The sequence below is a fragment of the Lynx canadensis genome, chromosome C1, assembly GCF_007474595.2.
Source record: "Lynx canadensis isolate LIC74 chromosome C1, mLynCan4.pri.v2, whole genome shotgun sequence".
In the NCBI taxonomy this organism is placed as follows: Eukaryota; Metazoa; Chordata; class Mammalia; order Carnivora; family Felidae; genus Lynx; species Lynx canadensis.
The window spans coordinates 10,791,362-10,808,252 of record NC_044310.1 but is presented as its reverse complement, the minus strand read 5'-3'; the positions used below and the strand labels follow the sequence as shown (position 1 = coordinate 10,808,252).

The window sequence follows — 16,891 nt, the reverse complement described above, 5'->3', positions numbered from 1 at the left end:
ATCCCCTAAGCATTTACCAAGTGCCAGGCCCGGTGCTGGGTGCTTTCCATGCATTTATTGTTATTGCTATTAATTGTATTCAGACAATTTAATATATCATATTTATTACTTAAAATAATTATTTTTAAAACTTATTATTCATGATCACATTAAAAATTTTTTTAATGTTTATATTTATTAAAACAATTTTTTTAACATTTATTTATTTTTGAGAGACAGAGACAGAGTGTGAGCAGGGGAGGGGCAGAGAGAGGGAGACACAGAATCCGAAGCAGGCTCCAGGCTTTAAGCCATCAGCACAGAGCCCGATGCGGGGCTTGAACCCACGAACCATGAGATTGTGACCCGAGCCGAAGTGGGATCTTCAACCGATGGAGCCACCCAGGCGCCCCTTCATTATCACATTTAAAATGTCCAAGAACCCTGAGGGGAAAGTTTCTAGAGTGATCCCCATTTCACAGAGGAAGAAACTGATGTTCAGAGAAGTTGAGACACCTGCTCAAAGTCGTCCAGCGCATGGCACAGCAAAGATCTGAACTAGATACGTCTGAGCCGAGAGCTAGCTCACTCCACCCACCTGCTGCCTCCCAGCGCCCCATATCCCCACGGGGAGCCCCTTCCCCACACCCTGGCTGCTTGGAGCCCTTCCTAGGCTGACCTCAGTCTCTGTGGTCCGGCGGTAGAATTCCTTGTTTCCCTTTGTGTTATTTCCCCTCCATAAAAACCAACTTCTCCCCGTGTGAGTCACTCGGCCCCCTGCAATCCTGATACTCATCTGGACATATTGTAAATAATTGACGCTGGAATGTTTAATCATAAAACTGGGGCTGAGGTTAAAACGGGGCAGCCCGCAGGAGACGGGGACGAGAATAACAGCTCACGGGGGAGGCTCGCTTTGTGGGGCTTGGCACCTCTTACACGTTGGGAAAGGGAGTGAGAACGACCCTCGGTCGAGTGCTCACCCACCTCCGCGAGTGGGCGTGCTCCCCAACATCGTTTCCCTTGTTGCTCCCAGCAACCCGGGAGGAAAGCGCTACCCCCACCATCCCCCTCTGCAGAGAAGTCAGGGCACAGCCCGCGCACGGGGGGGGGGGGGGCTCGATCCCCTCTGTCTGGCGACAATCAGAACAGACACAATCGACCTCACAAGGTTGAGGAGTGTTTTATCCACCTTAGGTGAACAGAGCTAGCTAGGTATACAGTAAGTGCCAAGACACGGCACAGGGATGATGGGAGGGATGACATTTGGATTCTACACTCGCCACCACCTGCTCCCCCAGGTTGTAAGGCCTCCTGGGAACTGAAAAAGACTCACTGTGCTTCCTTGGCAGCCAGCATGTGACGTCGAAGCGGCCTCCTCCTGGACAGATAAGCCCCGATGAAACTCCCGAGGCGCAAAACCGTTTCTGGGGGGCGCCAGAGGGCACGCCTTGGCTGCCCTTCCTCCCCGCCGCTGGGGTCTGTAAACGCCAGTCGGGCCCCCGCTCACGTGCTGGAAAAGGCGACGACCTCCTCGGGATGCACCAGAGCCAGCTGGCTGGAGCGACATGTCACCCGGAGGGCGCAGCTCACCTCCAAGGTCAGTTCACCTGATCTTTTCTTCTCCTACCTGTGCTGGAGGGCGGGTAGTGCCGACTCACTGGCCGGATATCCTCAGTAGGGTGGTTTTGTTCGGGCGGTTCATGGTTCCTAATATCCACTCTGCCCTTCCTCCGCTGTGAGAAAACTCCTGATGCTCAGTTTTCCAGGGCTTCCCAGAATACAGAGCATTACCCAGCCTCTTGAGAGGCTCGCCGGGCCACATGACTAGGTTCCACCCAATGGGACGTAAGCAGATGTGTGTGTCAGGGGAGGGGGACATTCAGGAAGGGTTCTTAAGTAGAAGGGACATCTCCCTCTCTCTCTCTTTTGCACCTTCCTCCTTCTTACTGACTGTGGTGTAGATGTGATGGCCGGAGCTCAGCAGCCATGCTGGAGCATGAAGTAGAGGATGGCAGAACAATAAGAGAGGAGGATCCCGGGTCCCTGGTGATTGCTGAGCCACCCTCCCAGCCCCAGACGGCTGAACCCTGGACTCTGTTTACATGGAAGAAAAACAAAGGTTTATTCTATTGAACCTATTGTTATGTAGGGCTTTTCTACACCTACACCAGCCCGGGCCTGGCTGAATAGTAACAGTGAATTTGTTTTTATTTACAAGCCTAACAGCTAAGCCAAGGATAGTGCTAAAAACTCCACCTATAGAATTTATTTAATCGTCACACGAACTCCAAGGGACAGAGGGTATCGTCCCATTTTACAGATGAGGACACTGAGGTCTTGCCTAAAGCCATATGGCAGGTCTGACTCCACTCTCCCATCCTGCCATTAAGCAAAGATAACCAGAGGGGAAGTATGGCCAGCAGACTCGTAAAGTGGCCTCACAATCCATACCTCCTGGTGTTTATGCCCTTGCGTGACCCCTCCACTTGAGTGTGGGAGGAATCTTGGTTCGCTTCAGGCCAGTAAAATACAGCAAATGTTGGGATGACGGTTATTATGTGAGATTATATCACAAAGGACTGTAATGCCCACCTTGCAAGGAGATCTTCTCTTGCTTATTGACTTTAATAAAGCGAGTAGACACTTTAAGGGGAGATCCATTTGGCAAGGCCCTGAGGTAGGCTCCAAATGACAGCAGCAGTAAACGAGGCCCTCGGTCCTACAGCTTGAAGGGAGCAATTCTGCCGTCAGCCAAGACAGCTTGGAAGCGGGCCCTTCCCCACTCGAGCCTCCAGATGAGAACCCATCCCTGGCCCACACCTTGACTGTGGCCTGGCAGAGGACCCAGCTAACCTGTGCCTGGACTCCGCACCCACAAAAACTGTGAAATACAAAATGTGAGTTATTTTACGCCACTAGGTTTGTGGTAATTCGGTATAAAGCGCCAGACCAAGAGGGGAACTTTTGTTGCCAGTAGGCTCTGGCGAGATTAGGGGCGGTCAGTGAAGGAGCCCATCTCTTGGAGAAAGGGGCGAGGACCGGAAAGGGTGGAGAAGTCTGAAAGTCAGGTCGGGAGGCTGGCGACAGTGGGAGCGAAGCCTGGAGGCTGACTGTGGGCAGATGCGACTGTGAGATAAAGGCACGACGTTCCAGAACCAGACCTGGGCCGCAGATCAGGAAGGGGGCGGGGGGCGATGGAAGCTCAAGGCAGGACTCTGTATGACTCCCGGCTCTTCCACTCAACTAGCTTATATCCTATAGAGCCTCGGTTTTCTCATCTGTAAAACGGCTGTGACTATACCTTTCCAAAGAGATGACGCACAGAGAAAGTGCTTGTCGGTGGAGCACTGGCCTGAAAGCAACCTTCACAGGAATGAGGGGCACGAGAGACTCAGCGTGGGCTCTCTGGGCGCTCGAACCTTAAGTGGGGAGAGAAGACAGTCTGGACGAAGAAGCGGAGAAGGGCTCTCAGGCAGAGAGGCGGGGAGCGGGGATCACAGGGTCCAGAGGTTCCGGGAGGCGGTGCAAGGAGGGAGGGGCAGTGGTAAGCCTCACCACGTACCCTGGAGAGGTTCAGAGGATGCTGCTGTTTCACCTGGGCCATGACCATTCTCCATCCTGGTGGAACAGCACCCTGATTTTCCTTTGCCAGGACCTCCCCGCTCTCAGTCCAGTGTCTGGCCCTAACTCTGGCCACTGAGGGCATGCCCCACAGCAGGGACGGTTGCTGGGAGACAAGGAAAGTGGAGTGGGGGAGGGGAGAAGAGGGGACTAAAATATTAGCGACGATCATAAAACGGGAGCGTGGCCTCACGTGGCCACTGAAGACGGTGTGGCCCAGGTGAAGGGCTGGATTAACCCAACCTCCTGAGCTGAGGCCCAGCCCCCTCCGCCTGCCACCCCACAAAGAGACGTGCCGGGTCCCTAATTCCGCAACAACCCAGCCGCAAGAAGCCGCAGAGCCGAGAGCGGCCAGTATAATCCCAAACTGGACATTAGTGGGGATGGACTACGGCTGCTGAACTCCAGGGGGGGGGGGGGGTCATGACACCAGCCGCACCCAGGTCACCGTCTGGATGGGCGTCTGACGTATCCAAGAGCTACACTGTCCAATACAATCGTCACAGCCACACGCGGCCGGTGAGCTCTCGAAATGTGACCGGTCTGTACTGAGATGTGCTGTAAAAGTGTAAGCTACAAACACCAGATTTCAAAGACAGAGGAGGGCAACAAGATTATCTCGTTAATATTTTTAATCAATTTCATGTTGAGGTGATAGGTGTATCAAGTTAAATAAAACTGATGAGTTTTACCTGTTTCTTTGGACTTAAAAAACAATGTGGTTACAGGAAACTGAAAATGACACCTGGGGCTTGTATTCTAGCTCTAGGGGATGGTGCTGTGCTGAAATATGAGTTCTCCAGGGGGAAGACTTTGGTCTGTTTTGGTCACTGCTTTCCCTCTGTTCTAGAAGAGGCCTGGCACGTGCAGGAGGAGCCTCATAAATGCTGAATGAATGAATGAATGAATGGCATGACAGAGTAGTATCGTGGAACATACAGGATTTTAGAGTCTGTCCAACCTTTGTTTAATTCTGTGTGCCTCTGGCAATGCCCTTCACCTCTGTGAGCCTTGTTTTTCTCTGTAAAAGGCAGATGCTGGGGGCGTCTGGGTGGCTCAGTCGGTTGAGCATCCGACACTTGATGTCGGCTCAGGTCATGATCTCGTGGTTTGTGGGTTCGAGCCCCGCATGGGGCACCGCACTGACAGCGTGGAGCCTGCTTGGGATTCTCTCTCTTCCTCTCTCTCTCTCTCTCTCTCTGCCCCTCCCCTGCTCAAGCTCTCTCTCTCTTTCTCTCTCAAAATGAATACATTAAAAAAACTTAAAAAATTAAAAGGAAGATGCTGCTTTCAAGGGTCTGGTGACACAACCTAAGCCAGCTCTGGTGTAGGACTGGCACACTGTTAGCTGAGGCTGTCGGCGGGTGTGGAGGCCCGAGGGCTCTGTCGGAGAGCCGCTGCTGTGTGCGGTGCGTGAATGATAAACCCAAGTTAGGCTCCAGGCTGTGGCCTCCAGCAGCTGCTAAGAGGTTTATCCCCGAACAGAAGTGCCTCCCCTATTGATCCCGTGGCTGGGAGCGCAGCGGGTTTCCCCATCCAGGCAGGCACCTGCAGGCTTGAAGAGGGAAGCCGAGAGCCGGCGTCAGGAGAGGCACGCACCTTGGGCGTCTGCATGGGCCGTGATCGAGAAACCCCCAGAGAGATGGGAGACGCTGTTCTGTGGGGCTTCTCAGGGTCTTTTCCAGAGGAAAAACAAATGGCTAGTGAAAATATGTCTGCATTTCAGACGCACTACACAGGAACACAGAGGGACAAGGAGGAGGGAGCCCTGGCTGTACTAACACCTAGCGGCAGGGCTGGGGGTGGGGGTGGGGGCTCTGGGGGCCAGTGGGAGGCTCTGGACCTGTGACTGTTCATCACCGGCCTGCCAATGCAGGGGCAGATCTGAAAAATGACCACCGACCCTCTCCTGAGAAGGGCTGTATTCGTTTCCTGATGCTGCTGTGACAAATCACCATAAACTTAGCGGCTTAAAGCTACGCCAATTCATCCCCTTACTGTCGTGGAGGCCAGAAGTTCTAAAATGACGGTGTCAGCAGACCTGCCTTCCCCCGGATGGATTCAGGAGAGAATCTCTTTCCTTGCCTTCTTCAGCCCCTGGAGGCTGTCCACACTCCTTACCTCCTGGCCCCCTCCTGTCTTCACAACACTCCCCGGCCATCTGTCTCCATCACCACACCTCCCTCTCTGACACCCCTCACCCCTGCCCCCTCTTACAAGGACTCTTGCGACTACAGCACGCCCCTGGGATAATGTGAATCTGCAAAGGCCTTGGATCACGTAAGGTAACATTTATCACAGGCTCTGGGATTAGGTGGACATCTCGGGGGTGGGGGGACATTATTCGTTAATGAATGTGTTATCCAGCCTACCGTAAACGCCCTCGGCACAATCCTGTCCAATCTCGGGTTCACTGGCCTTCCAGGACTGTCCTCCAGGATAAGAAGCCCCGCTCTGGTATCTCACAGCACGGCTCTTGGAGCCCCAGAGGTACCCGGCTATAGACAAGGCACGTCAGACGCAAATTGCAGGATTATACATTTTACAAAGGGCCTTTTGTTTTCAAAAGCATGTGTCTTTAAATCATGATAAGAACAGCTAACGTGCATTGCTTACTCTGAGCCTGGATTATCTCACTGAATCTTCACAAAGAAGCGGCCACCATCACCCCCGTGTTACAGATGTGGACACCGAGGCCCGGAGAGGTTACATAACTTGCCCAAAGTCTCATGTTAATAAGTAGCAGAAGGAGGCTGCTGAGTCCAGAGTCCCTCTAAAATCCTGCCTCTCATCTGCCCTCAAGCCAGGCTTTGAAAGAATAATGAGTTTTTTAAATGTCTATACAGTGCTTGTGTGAACAAGGCCCTCCTTTGTCCACTGTCCGCAGCCACAGTTTGGGGTTGCTGATGGAAGAGAAATGGGGGGGACTGGGGTTCGTCCCCTGCCACTCGGTGACAAAGACAAACACCAGCGTCTTCAGTAACCTGCTCGGAAGCCGAGGGTCAGGGCTGAGGGCTGACCTTGCACCTCTCCGCCACCCGGGCCCGGCCCTGTGACCCGGGGCGTCAGGCGGCTGGTCACATGTCCCAGGACTCTGTCCCTTTCTCAGACGCCACAGCATCGTGTTGGGGGTTGCAATTCCTCCCTGGCACGAAGCTGGACACTTGAATGTCATTTTTGTAATCATCCAAACACTCCCTGGCGGCCCCCTCGTCCTCACTGTAGAGCAAGGAAGGGGGGCTGAGGTTGGTGAGCAGGTGCACACTGCTCCGAACCAGCGCTGTGCGCATTCGGACCCGGATCATCTGCCTGGAAGCCCCACAGCGGGTGTCCCCGTCTCCAGCGCATCCGCGGGTGTCCCTGTCGTGTTCCCACCCCTTAGGTCAGGAGCTGTGCCAGATGGTCTCTACCCTGCAGGGGGCCCAGGCAGTGCAGGACTTTATGACCCCGATTCACCAATCAGTGGAGGGACTGTAACCACACATCTGGGCATAGAATTACTGAAGCAAAGGTAGCCAGAGGGGGGAGGCACAGCACAAGTCAAGACTGCTCTCCGAGTCAGGAGAAACGTCCAGGCTGAACAATAACAAGGACAATGACTAACAACAATGATGATGACCCTGAAGATAAAATAGCCCCTGTCTCCTGAGTACCGCCCACAAGCTGGGCGAGGCTGGGGGATGCGCCGGGGAGGGTGGAGCCTGGAGGGCAGGAGCAAGGCTGTGGACCCCTGGCTCCTGGCAGTCTCCCCACAAACATCAACCGGGCGCCCACAACATGCCGAGCAGAAGTCCAGGTGCCGGGGGACGAGCACACAGGCCCTCTCTTTACAAAAATCCAGGATCAAGTTGGAAACTCCCAAACAGGCAATCGAGGGTTATCTATGATTATCACAAAAGTCTCTGCAGGGACCCTTTAAACGAGGCCCTGCTGTGCTCTCCACAGCGCCAAGTTGTCCAGAGCCTGTCGCACAAGTCACTCCCAAGGAGTGTCCCCGGAGGTCTGGGGACCGGGCTACGCTGGGCCCCGGGAGCCAGGCTGCCCAAGGCCACCTGGACCAGGGCACAGGTGCCATGTGGTCAGGCGGGTGCTCCTCCCGGCCCTAAGTCTGGGCGCGACCAAGCCTGGCCAATCGGATCTTCCCATTTCTCAAAGGGCGGGGCCTGAGCCAGCCAGGACCAATGTGACTTAATTCTTCCTGGTTGAGGAAATGCCCTTGAGGGGAACCCCCAGCGGGGCCCCTTCCTGGCTGGGTTTGCCAGAGGGACTGGAGGTAGCTGGTGGCCATCTGGTCCTCCCCTTTGGGGGGCGGGGGGTAGGCTGCTCCAAGAGGGAGCCAGCGTGGAGGAAATGTGAGCGGAGGTGAGCCCGACGCCAGAATCCATCCAGGGGGACCTTACCGATGTTTCAGTTGGATGAACCCAGATAAATCCTCTTGCCTAATAAAACAATAAAATAAAATAATGACTTAAAAAAAAAAAGCCCCCAAAGCAAAACCAAACTGGCCAGTTGCCCCCATTCTTCCCCTTTCTGAGGCAAGTTTGGTGCCGGCGAGTGAGCAGGGATCACCGCCCTCCGCGAGGCCCCACCCCCCTCACATGTGCTCTCGGATTGCCAAGTCAGGCCCCGAGCACCTGCAGAGGGAGGCGTCGGCGTTCTGGAACACACGGTCAAGAGTCAAGGTCTGCTTGCAGGTGATAGGATCGCCTTCCTTGGTGGGGATGTTTTGAGGAGTCATCCTCAGGGTCACTGTCAGGGTCACTAAGACAGCTCTCTGGCCTTGGCAGTGACTGAAGAAGGATGTGGTCCCGGGACTGAAAGCTGGCAAATCTCTCCCTGGGCCACACTGCCCTCCAACATGCCACCCCGATAGATGCTGTCATAAATCACGAGGTTGGGAATGCCTCTAGGCCGTTGGCAGGAATTACAAGGCAGAGAGGAGAACCAGGCTTGCCCTTGGAAACTTACCGCCAAGGTTGTAATGCACATCTAGCGAACGGATACACACACAGGAAGAAAGAGGGAAGGGCACCGGGCGAGCCTGTAGGGACAGGCAGACGCATCCAAGGGGACGCCATCGCTCTACCCTGTGGGCCGGGCACTGTGCTGGGCACCGAGAGGGCGGTCAGCGGCACTCTGCCCTCAGCATCCCGCAAGCCCAAGAGGGCGGAACAGAAGAAATATGAAGGGGGGGGCGGGGGGCAGTGGGCAGGAAGAACAATGAGGCACAAAGGACCCAAAGGAGGGAAAAGTGAGCAAAAACGGAGTGACCCCCGTGAAAGCACAGAAGGAGGAAGAAAGGCCACTAGAGTCAGGGGCAAGGAGGACCCGGCCCCTGACAGGCAAGGGGGTGGTTGGGGAGACTGCCGGGGGGTAGGGTGCAGATACAGCACCGGGGTGTGGGTGAATTTTTGGAAGGGGGGTGAATCCCGTGCTGGGTGCCCACTGGGCAGCTCCTGCCTCTCTGGTCAAACAGCCAGGCCTTTGTCCTCCAGCAGCTGTCACAGGGGCGGGCCCAGCATATGCTCTGTGTGCACAGGTAGGCCAGCGGGCACAGAGGACTCCAGACCCCGCCTGCTGGGCAAACATCTGCCACCCCACATTCGCCGCAGTGGCTGCTGAGCACAAAGGGGACCCAGCAAGCAAGTGGGGCCCTGGGGAGAGGCCACACCCTAGGATGGCCCCCCCCTTCCCTTAGGTAAAGGCCAACCTCCCCTGGACGTGGACCATGAAGGCCTCCTCCGTGGCCTCCCTGCCTCCTGGCCTGCCCTCTCTATGCTGCTTTTAGGCGGGTCTTTCCAAAAGGCAAATGTGATCATACCACCCTCAGTCAAGATCCCTCCATGGCTCCCCATCACCCTCCTGGCCCCTAGCACCTGCCTGCCGCTCCCCCCCAGGCCCGGGCTGATTTCCATGCACTTTCCACGCACAACCTCATTTCATCCTCCCCACACCTCTGTGTCTCCCCCCGTTCCACAGACAGCTGAGGGTGGGAGAGGGTAAGTAACCCAATACCAGCTTCCCACCATGGCAGAGTCACCGTCCTCATCTGGGCTCAAAAGCCAGCTCATCTGTGACTGCTGGCTCTCTCTCGTCCTTCCCATCAGCCCCTGTCATCCCCAGGGTCCATCTCTTCCTTCTTTTCTGTTTCTTTTCTACCCCAGGGTAGAGCCTGACACCTCACTGTCCCTACCTGGCTTCCTACCCGCGCGGTCTTTCGTTTCTGTCCAACCCATCCAGCATGCTGCTGCCATTTTGATCCTCCAGAAACGGGCTTTTTCATCCTGTCACTCTCTCGCTCAGAAACCCTCGGTGGCTCCCCATTGCCAGAGGATCAAAGACCGAAGTCCTTAGCTTGGTGTTCAGGCCCTTCTGCCCAGCTCGAGGGGTCTGGGAAACAGGTGAGGAGCCTTCCCAAGGAGCCAACCTGAGGCATCCTGGCCTCGCTAGGGGTTCTTCCTCTCCCTGCTGGCCTGCTGGGGCAGGGAGGGGCTGGCTACCGCAGACCATAGCTGTATTTCAGACACTGAGGTCCTCGTGGCTGCCAGAGCCGACCTCCCTGGCCTGTGGGGTCCCTGCCTGGGGTTTTCCAGGGGCAGGGAACACTTATTTCCACTTTGGGGGCTCCGTGGGGCCTCCTGAAGGACGGGAGCATGGGGACAGGAGGGTGGTCACAGCCTCAGCACTCTGAATCTGAGACTCCGCACGGCTGTGGGGCTCCACGGGCAATGGGGTTACCGCCTTTCCCTTCTGCCACAGAAGGGCATCAAAGCAAAACAGAACCCAAACAAAAAGTATCTTCTCTTCTCCTACTGCCATCTAGTCATGGCGGAAAGGTTAGTGTGACAGTAAAAACAGTAGGAGAGAATCTTGGGAACACAGGGCATGCCCTTAGATGACCTCGATTTTTATTTGGGGAAAATTTAATACACTGTCCTTCGTCTTCTAATTCTGCTGTGAATTGATGAAGGGATTCTCACCCACAGGCCAGAGTCTACATGCAGCATTTAGAAGCTACAAGGCTAAATTATGTCTCCCTTGCCAGCCATTGGAACCAACCTCTCATACGGATGTGACCAAGGGAAAAAAAATCAGAAACATACCCTGTTACCACGCATCGCGTTAAAAATCTGAGATTAAAATCCCAATAAATTAAGAAGAGACACTTTATTATAAAAGGGTTGTCCCACTTACAAGAAAGTCTCAGGCCTCAGTTTTCCCATGTGGGAAATAGGAGGTCGGGTGAGACTATAGATTATCCCCAAATTTCTTCTGGCACTGAAATGCTCAGATTTCCTAAATTAGTCCCTGGTAAGAGAAGGCCTGTATCATAAAGATATGCAGGGTTTTTGTTTGTTTGTTTAAAATTTTTTTTTAATGTTTATTTACTTTTTTTGGGGGGGGAGGGGCAGAGAGAGAGGGAGACACAGAATCCAAAGCAGGTTCCAGGCTCTGAGTTGTCAGCACAGAGCCCAACGCGGGGCTTGAACTCATGAACCGTGAGATCATGACTTGGGCCAAAGTTGGACGCTTAAATGACTGAGCCACCGGGGAACCCCTATATGCAGTTTTTAGAGAGCTCTTTAGAGAAAAGAATTTCCCAAGTTTTAGAGGAAATAGGTTTTAGGCTACTTGCCCATCTCCTGGCCCCTCTGGCCTGGCCGTGACCTTCATCTTACGGTGAGAGCAGAACAGATTCGGCAAAGCAGATGCCCCCCCCCCCACTAGAACCTCCCCCAGAACCTCCCCCATGTTTTGAACACTTGCCTCAAATGTATGGGAATCTGCGTATATGCACAGAATAGCGCCTGGACGGCTATGTAGCAAACCCAGTGGTTATCTTTGGGGTGTGGGTGGGGTGACAAAAGGGGGCGATGTCCTTCAGACCTCCTATAGCCTCTGCACCAGGCTTTCTCCACCTCAGCGCCACCGATGCGCCTGGCTGATAATTCTTGGTCGTGGGGGGCCACTGATGCACCTGGCTGATAATTCTTCGTCGTGGGGGCCATCCTGTGCATGGCAGGATATTTAGCAGCATCTCTGGTCTCTACCCACCAGATACCAGTAGCACCTCAATCCCAGCTGGGACAACAAAAATGTCTCCAGACTTGGCCATGTGTTCCCCGGTGGTGGGAGAGGGGAGATGCCCGTGCCAAGAACCACTGCTCTAATGATTGGTTTAAGATTTTTTTTTTTTAAAAGAAGCATGTGCAGTACGTTTTATTAAGATGATTAAGGATATCTCCATTCAACACTCTGGCAGGTGTTCTCAATTCTCTTTGCCCCAAGATGTCGAATGCACCCACGTCCAGATACACCGACACCTACTTCCGTCGCTGGAAGTATCCATTACCCGGATATCTACATCTGCCTCCTGCTTGGTCCCCCTGCTGCTGCCCTTGCCCCCATGGCAGCCACAATGGGCTTCCAAACGTGCCCTTGAGTATGTCACAGCCACTGCCTGGCTCCCCACTGCCCTGAGAATAAAATCCAAACTCCCCACCTGCCCCCCCGGGCAGGCTGTCGTCTGGACCCCGGCTCCCTCTGCCTTCTTCCAGGCTCTGGCGGCTCACGGCGGGGTCCCCAGCTTCCCGGGCAGCCCTGGAGCTGGTTAGAAAAAGCGGAATCCCAGGTCCACCCCAGACCTCCTGGCTCATTTCTGCAAGTGCATCGTCAAGTTCGTAAAGAGCTGCTCCAGTCTGCTCCTCCCCCCACCTCCGACCACACTGCCCGTCACAGTGGCTCCTTCTCACTTTTTACTTACACGTCACTCTCGCGGTGAGGCATTCCAACGTCTTCGATCGAGTAAGTTGCCTCATGTGATTCCCTGTCTTGGCGCCCTGCTGGTTTGGGACACAGCTATGACTGCAGCTTGTAAGCGTCTTGTTGGTTTAGCCTGTGTTTTGTCTGTCTCTCTCCCCCGTATCCACACCCCAGAATAAGCTGAATGAGGTCAGGTGAAGGGAAGACAGAACCAGACACACCGAAGGCATTCTGCAAATATTTTTGGCATGAACAATAGTCACAAGTATTACAACCTTACTGCCTGGCAATACTTTGTTTTCTACATGGATTATCTTGTTTATTCTTCGTGAAACCTACGAGGTGAGATGGGTAGTATTTATGATAATCCCCATTTTGCAGATGAGGAAATAGAGGCACATGACACAAGGTCTCACAGCCGGTGGCAGGCTCCCCACCCGGAGCTGGGTGGGGACAAGATCTGGCCCCGCGACGACACCCGTCACCACCGCCCAACCCCACCTCCTTATTCCTAACCAAAAAGCATCTTACACACGTACTCTCGGGGGCTCGACACTGAAAAGGATTTCCTAGTGAACGGTTCTACAAAATAAAGAATTCTGCTGTTGGGAAATCATCATCCCTTCATGTGCTTTTTGGGAAAATTACATCTTTGTGTTCGGAATCTGTTTACGCCGGGTCTGTCTCTCCAGATGGTCCCAAAGACTGTTGCTATAAACCATTTTACCTCCAGACACGAGTCCAGAAACAAACCCGACAGGGAAGACACAGGGATGTTCAAGTGAAGGAACGGTTGATATTTCGATGCCCTCTGTCCGGCGGGAGCACCTTCACCCCTTGTGGCCACCAGGCGAGTCACTGTTCATCTTTGGACATCCATCCTTTTAGGACCCTCCCTGTCTGCTCTCTCCAAGGAGCACCAGCCACGCCCCTTGTCACTCACTCAGGGCTGTACCAAGTACTCCCTCCACGGCAGCTCCGTGACCCTCCGGGCACTTATGACCTTGCCCGACCTCCCTGAGAGCGATGGCCATGTGTCCCCACGGCCTTATCATGGGCACAAGCTACCGCGTCTTCCCACTTCCGGAACCTTCTCACTGCACCACTCCCGCCATGTCCCAGGCGCTGTGCTAGGCTGTGCGCGGTAGCCATCTGTCTTAATTTAATCCTCAGGTCAGTCCTTTACGTGAGGAACGTGGGGTCTCAGTTTTGCAAATGAAGAAAAGAGCCTGAAGCTCAGACAGGTGAAGTGATTTGCCCAAGGTCACACAGCCGGTCAGTGAGAGACCCCAAAATTTGAACGGTTCAACTCGGAATGGGCCTGGCGTACCGATAATCGCGTTAGGGAACACCAGGCACGGTGCCGACACCTTCGCTGCTCGATCTCACAACGGCCCCGTGGGGAGGGGGCACGATTGTGCCCATTTTACAGATGAGGAAACTGAGGCCCGGAGAGGCAGATGGGCATATATTCAAGGTCGCATAGCCAAGAAGAGAGCGGGGATTTGAACCCAGAAGGGACACACCAGGCTGTGCTGCCACTCTGCTTGAAGCCTACGGCGATCACACATTTTTTCGTCCATTTACCTATTTTTTTTTAAGCTTATTTATTTACTTTGAGAGAGAGAAAGAGACAGCACGAATGGGAGTGGGGCAGAGAGAGAGAGAATCCCGAGCAGATTCCACACTGTCAGCACAGAGCCTGACGCGGGGCTCGATCTCATGAACCGGGAGATCATGACCTGAGCCGAAATCAAGAGTTGGACGCCCCACACATTTTTCACTGAGAAACCAGCATGCTCCAAATCTCATGCAGGCAGCCGGATATCACGGTTTGACTTCTGTCTTCAACCCAAGGGAAAGAGAAGCCTGAGAAACCCACGCTGTGGTCCCCAAAATGCAGGCAAACAACCGGTCGATCAATCAATCACACAGACTCAACACACAAAAGGGTGGCTCGTCCGCCTTGAGCACGGTCTTGCTGAGCTCCGGTCTCAGAGCCAGCTCAGTGTGGCGGGAAGCCTGCCGTTCGTTTGGCCGTGACAGCACCTGTCGGCCCCGCATCTCTCCCGATGGTGGAAACAAGATGGTCAGGAAACAGAGCTTGGGATGAAGGTTTGGAGTGTTTAAAGTGAGAGAATCCGAGAGAGGGTTTAATCGCAGACCTTCAGATTCAACTGGACGTGGTCCAAAAAGGCTTTTTGCCGCCCCGGAGTCTGTCCTGTGGCCTCCTCGAAGGCCTGGAGGGCAGCTTCCCAAGCACCTGCAGCCTGGAGCCCCCCCTGCCCCCCCAGCTCGGTCCTGAACCCAGAGGGGCTCGTGACCTTGCAGGTGACAGTAAATAAAGCTGATGGGTGACGGGCTTATCGGGTGCTGGGTGCCCATCTGTGTGCCGTATACCTACTGACTCTTTCGTCCTGACAACCGCCTTATGGTCAGTATGAGCACCCCCATTTTACAGATGAGGAAACCGAGGTGGGGCAGCCACTTGTCCAAAGTCCCGCAGCTGGTCGAGCCGGGACTTGAACCCATTCTCAGAACTAGCACATCCAGCCTTCCTGAGGCAGGGCACATCTCTCACTCAACCAGAGATGGATTCTGATTCCAGGACACGGGGGTCTTCTGTAGTGATTCCCCCCCCCCCGCCCCCCACAAAGCTGATGGCGGGCATGGCGCAGTGGGAGGCCTCAGGAGTGACACAGCCCCAAGTTTTAATTCCAGCTCCTCCAGCTCCTGCCTGTGTGACTTTGGGCCACGGACCTGGCTTCTCTGAGCCTCAGATTGTGCTCTGTAAAATAGGGGTAAGAATAGCACCTAACCCATAGGGTTATTAGAAGCGTTAAATTAGGTAATAATAATAATAATAATAACAGCCAACATTTACTACATGCTTCCCATGCTCAAGGCACTGTGAAGAAAGAAGTATTGCCATCCCCTTCATTTCACAGACGAGGAGCTCAGAGAGGCTAAGCCACTTGCACAAAGACACACAGCTAATTGCGGAGATGTGGGGACCTGAGCTCTGGTGGACTGAGCCCAGGCTCCTAATGACTGCATCCTCTTATACAGTTCAACATGGACACAAACCAATCAGCATGGTGTCTCTAACACAACAGTTCTCCAACACAAGCCCAAATCGTGATTATCTGGAGGGTGGCCGGGGAGACAGAGCCCAGAGAGGGCCTATCTAACTCTGCCCGATGCCCGGCATCTGACAGACGTCTGCAGCCCCGCGTGGAGTCCTGCCCCCTGATCCTAGCATAGCAGACCCTGTGATGCCTGGCCGACAGCCAGGATCAGCCCGGTGACTGAGGGCGCTTTGTCCGTGGCTTAGAGCTGGTCTTGCCGATCATGGGGAGTCAGGCCCAGGGCCAGACTTTGACCCCAGTTAGGTTTATGCTAAAAAAACCCCAGACTAACAGTAAGTGCTTGACATCTTCAAAGACTCGACTGTCTTGGCCAGAAGAGACTTTTGCAGTTAGAGTCTGGGGGTGCCCATCCCAGGTTGGGGGGCAACGCTGTGCTACTGATTGAGACGCAGATGCCCTTGGGTCCCCTCCCAAGACCTGCTGACTCAGAGTTGTTGGGGCTGGGGCGGAGGCGGCTGCTTGCTCATTTGTTTATTTGTTTGCCTAAGGCAGAATTTATATATAGTAAAACGCATAGATCTTAGTGCGCAACTTGAGTTTCGACAACTGTATACGTGTATACGTGTAACCACTGGCCAGAGTGCCCTGTGTGGTGCCTTCAGCCAGTGAACCCCCGCCGTCCCCATCCAGGCAGCCGCTGATCTGCTTTCTGCCATGATGGGTTCACTGAGCCTGTACTAGAAGCTTCTCCCAATGGACTCATACAGCGCGTGCTCTACGTCTGCCTCGTCGCGCTCCTCCGCGGAGCTGCCAGTATGTGTGGTCTGTTTTGTTCTTTCTCTTGCTGAGCAACAGCATCACAGTTGACCTGTTCCCCTGCGGAAGGACACCTGGGCTGTTATGCCGAAAGCCACCATGAACATTTGCATAGGAGTCTTTGCGTGGGCCCTTCTCTCGATCAATCCCCAGGAGCGGGGTTGCTGGGGGCACAGGTAGAAGAATTTATCTTAACCCTCTCCCCAGGTGCTACGCCAGTCCAGCGCGGGTAGGATTCCCTGCCGTCCTCTCCCTTCAGCCCCCTCTCCAGGCGGGAGGCCCCCGGAGGTGACGGGATCACAGAGGAATCCGTTTTCCAAACCAGTGACCGTTCCACATTTTGATCCACGTTGGGCTTTGAAAGCTGAACCGAATCTGGACGGTGTGCTCTGACTGATGATGTCAGCTGTTCACACCAGGGCTCAAAAGCCCAGGGAGATGGCACCAGGAATATTCCGGGTACCGAGGCTTTAACCGAGTCTCGTGGCTTCTCTCCCTATCGTCTACGGATTGAAGGCGTTGATCAAGACCCATCATTCACGGCCCTTCCTCTAAACCCGACCAGGGGCCCTCAGGGACCGCCCCCTCCCCATGCCAATTTAGCCCAGGCAGTAAAGCAA

General features: G+C 54.3%; 1 protein-coding gene across 4 annotated transcripts in view; it reads right to left on the bottom strand.

The window, feature by feature from the left end:
* The window catches only part of TMEM51 (transmembrane protein 51), a 55,405-nt gene that overhangs the window by 15,907 nt on the left and 22,607 nt on the right, over positions 1–16,891 (bottom strand). The window contains exon 1 of one of the 4 annotated variants that reach the window (XM_030326149.1): positions 1,610–1,750. The exons of 2 other annotated variants lie outside the window; for them this stretch is intronic. The gene's annotated coding sequence lies outside the window, so the exon portion shown is untranslated. Of the gene's footprint in view, positions 1–1,315; positions 1,553–1,609; positions 1,751–16,891 lie in introns of those variants that run through there. One more of the 4 variants, XM_030326148.1, reaches the window with a different exon arrangement.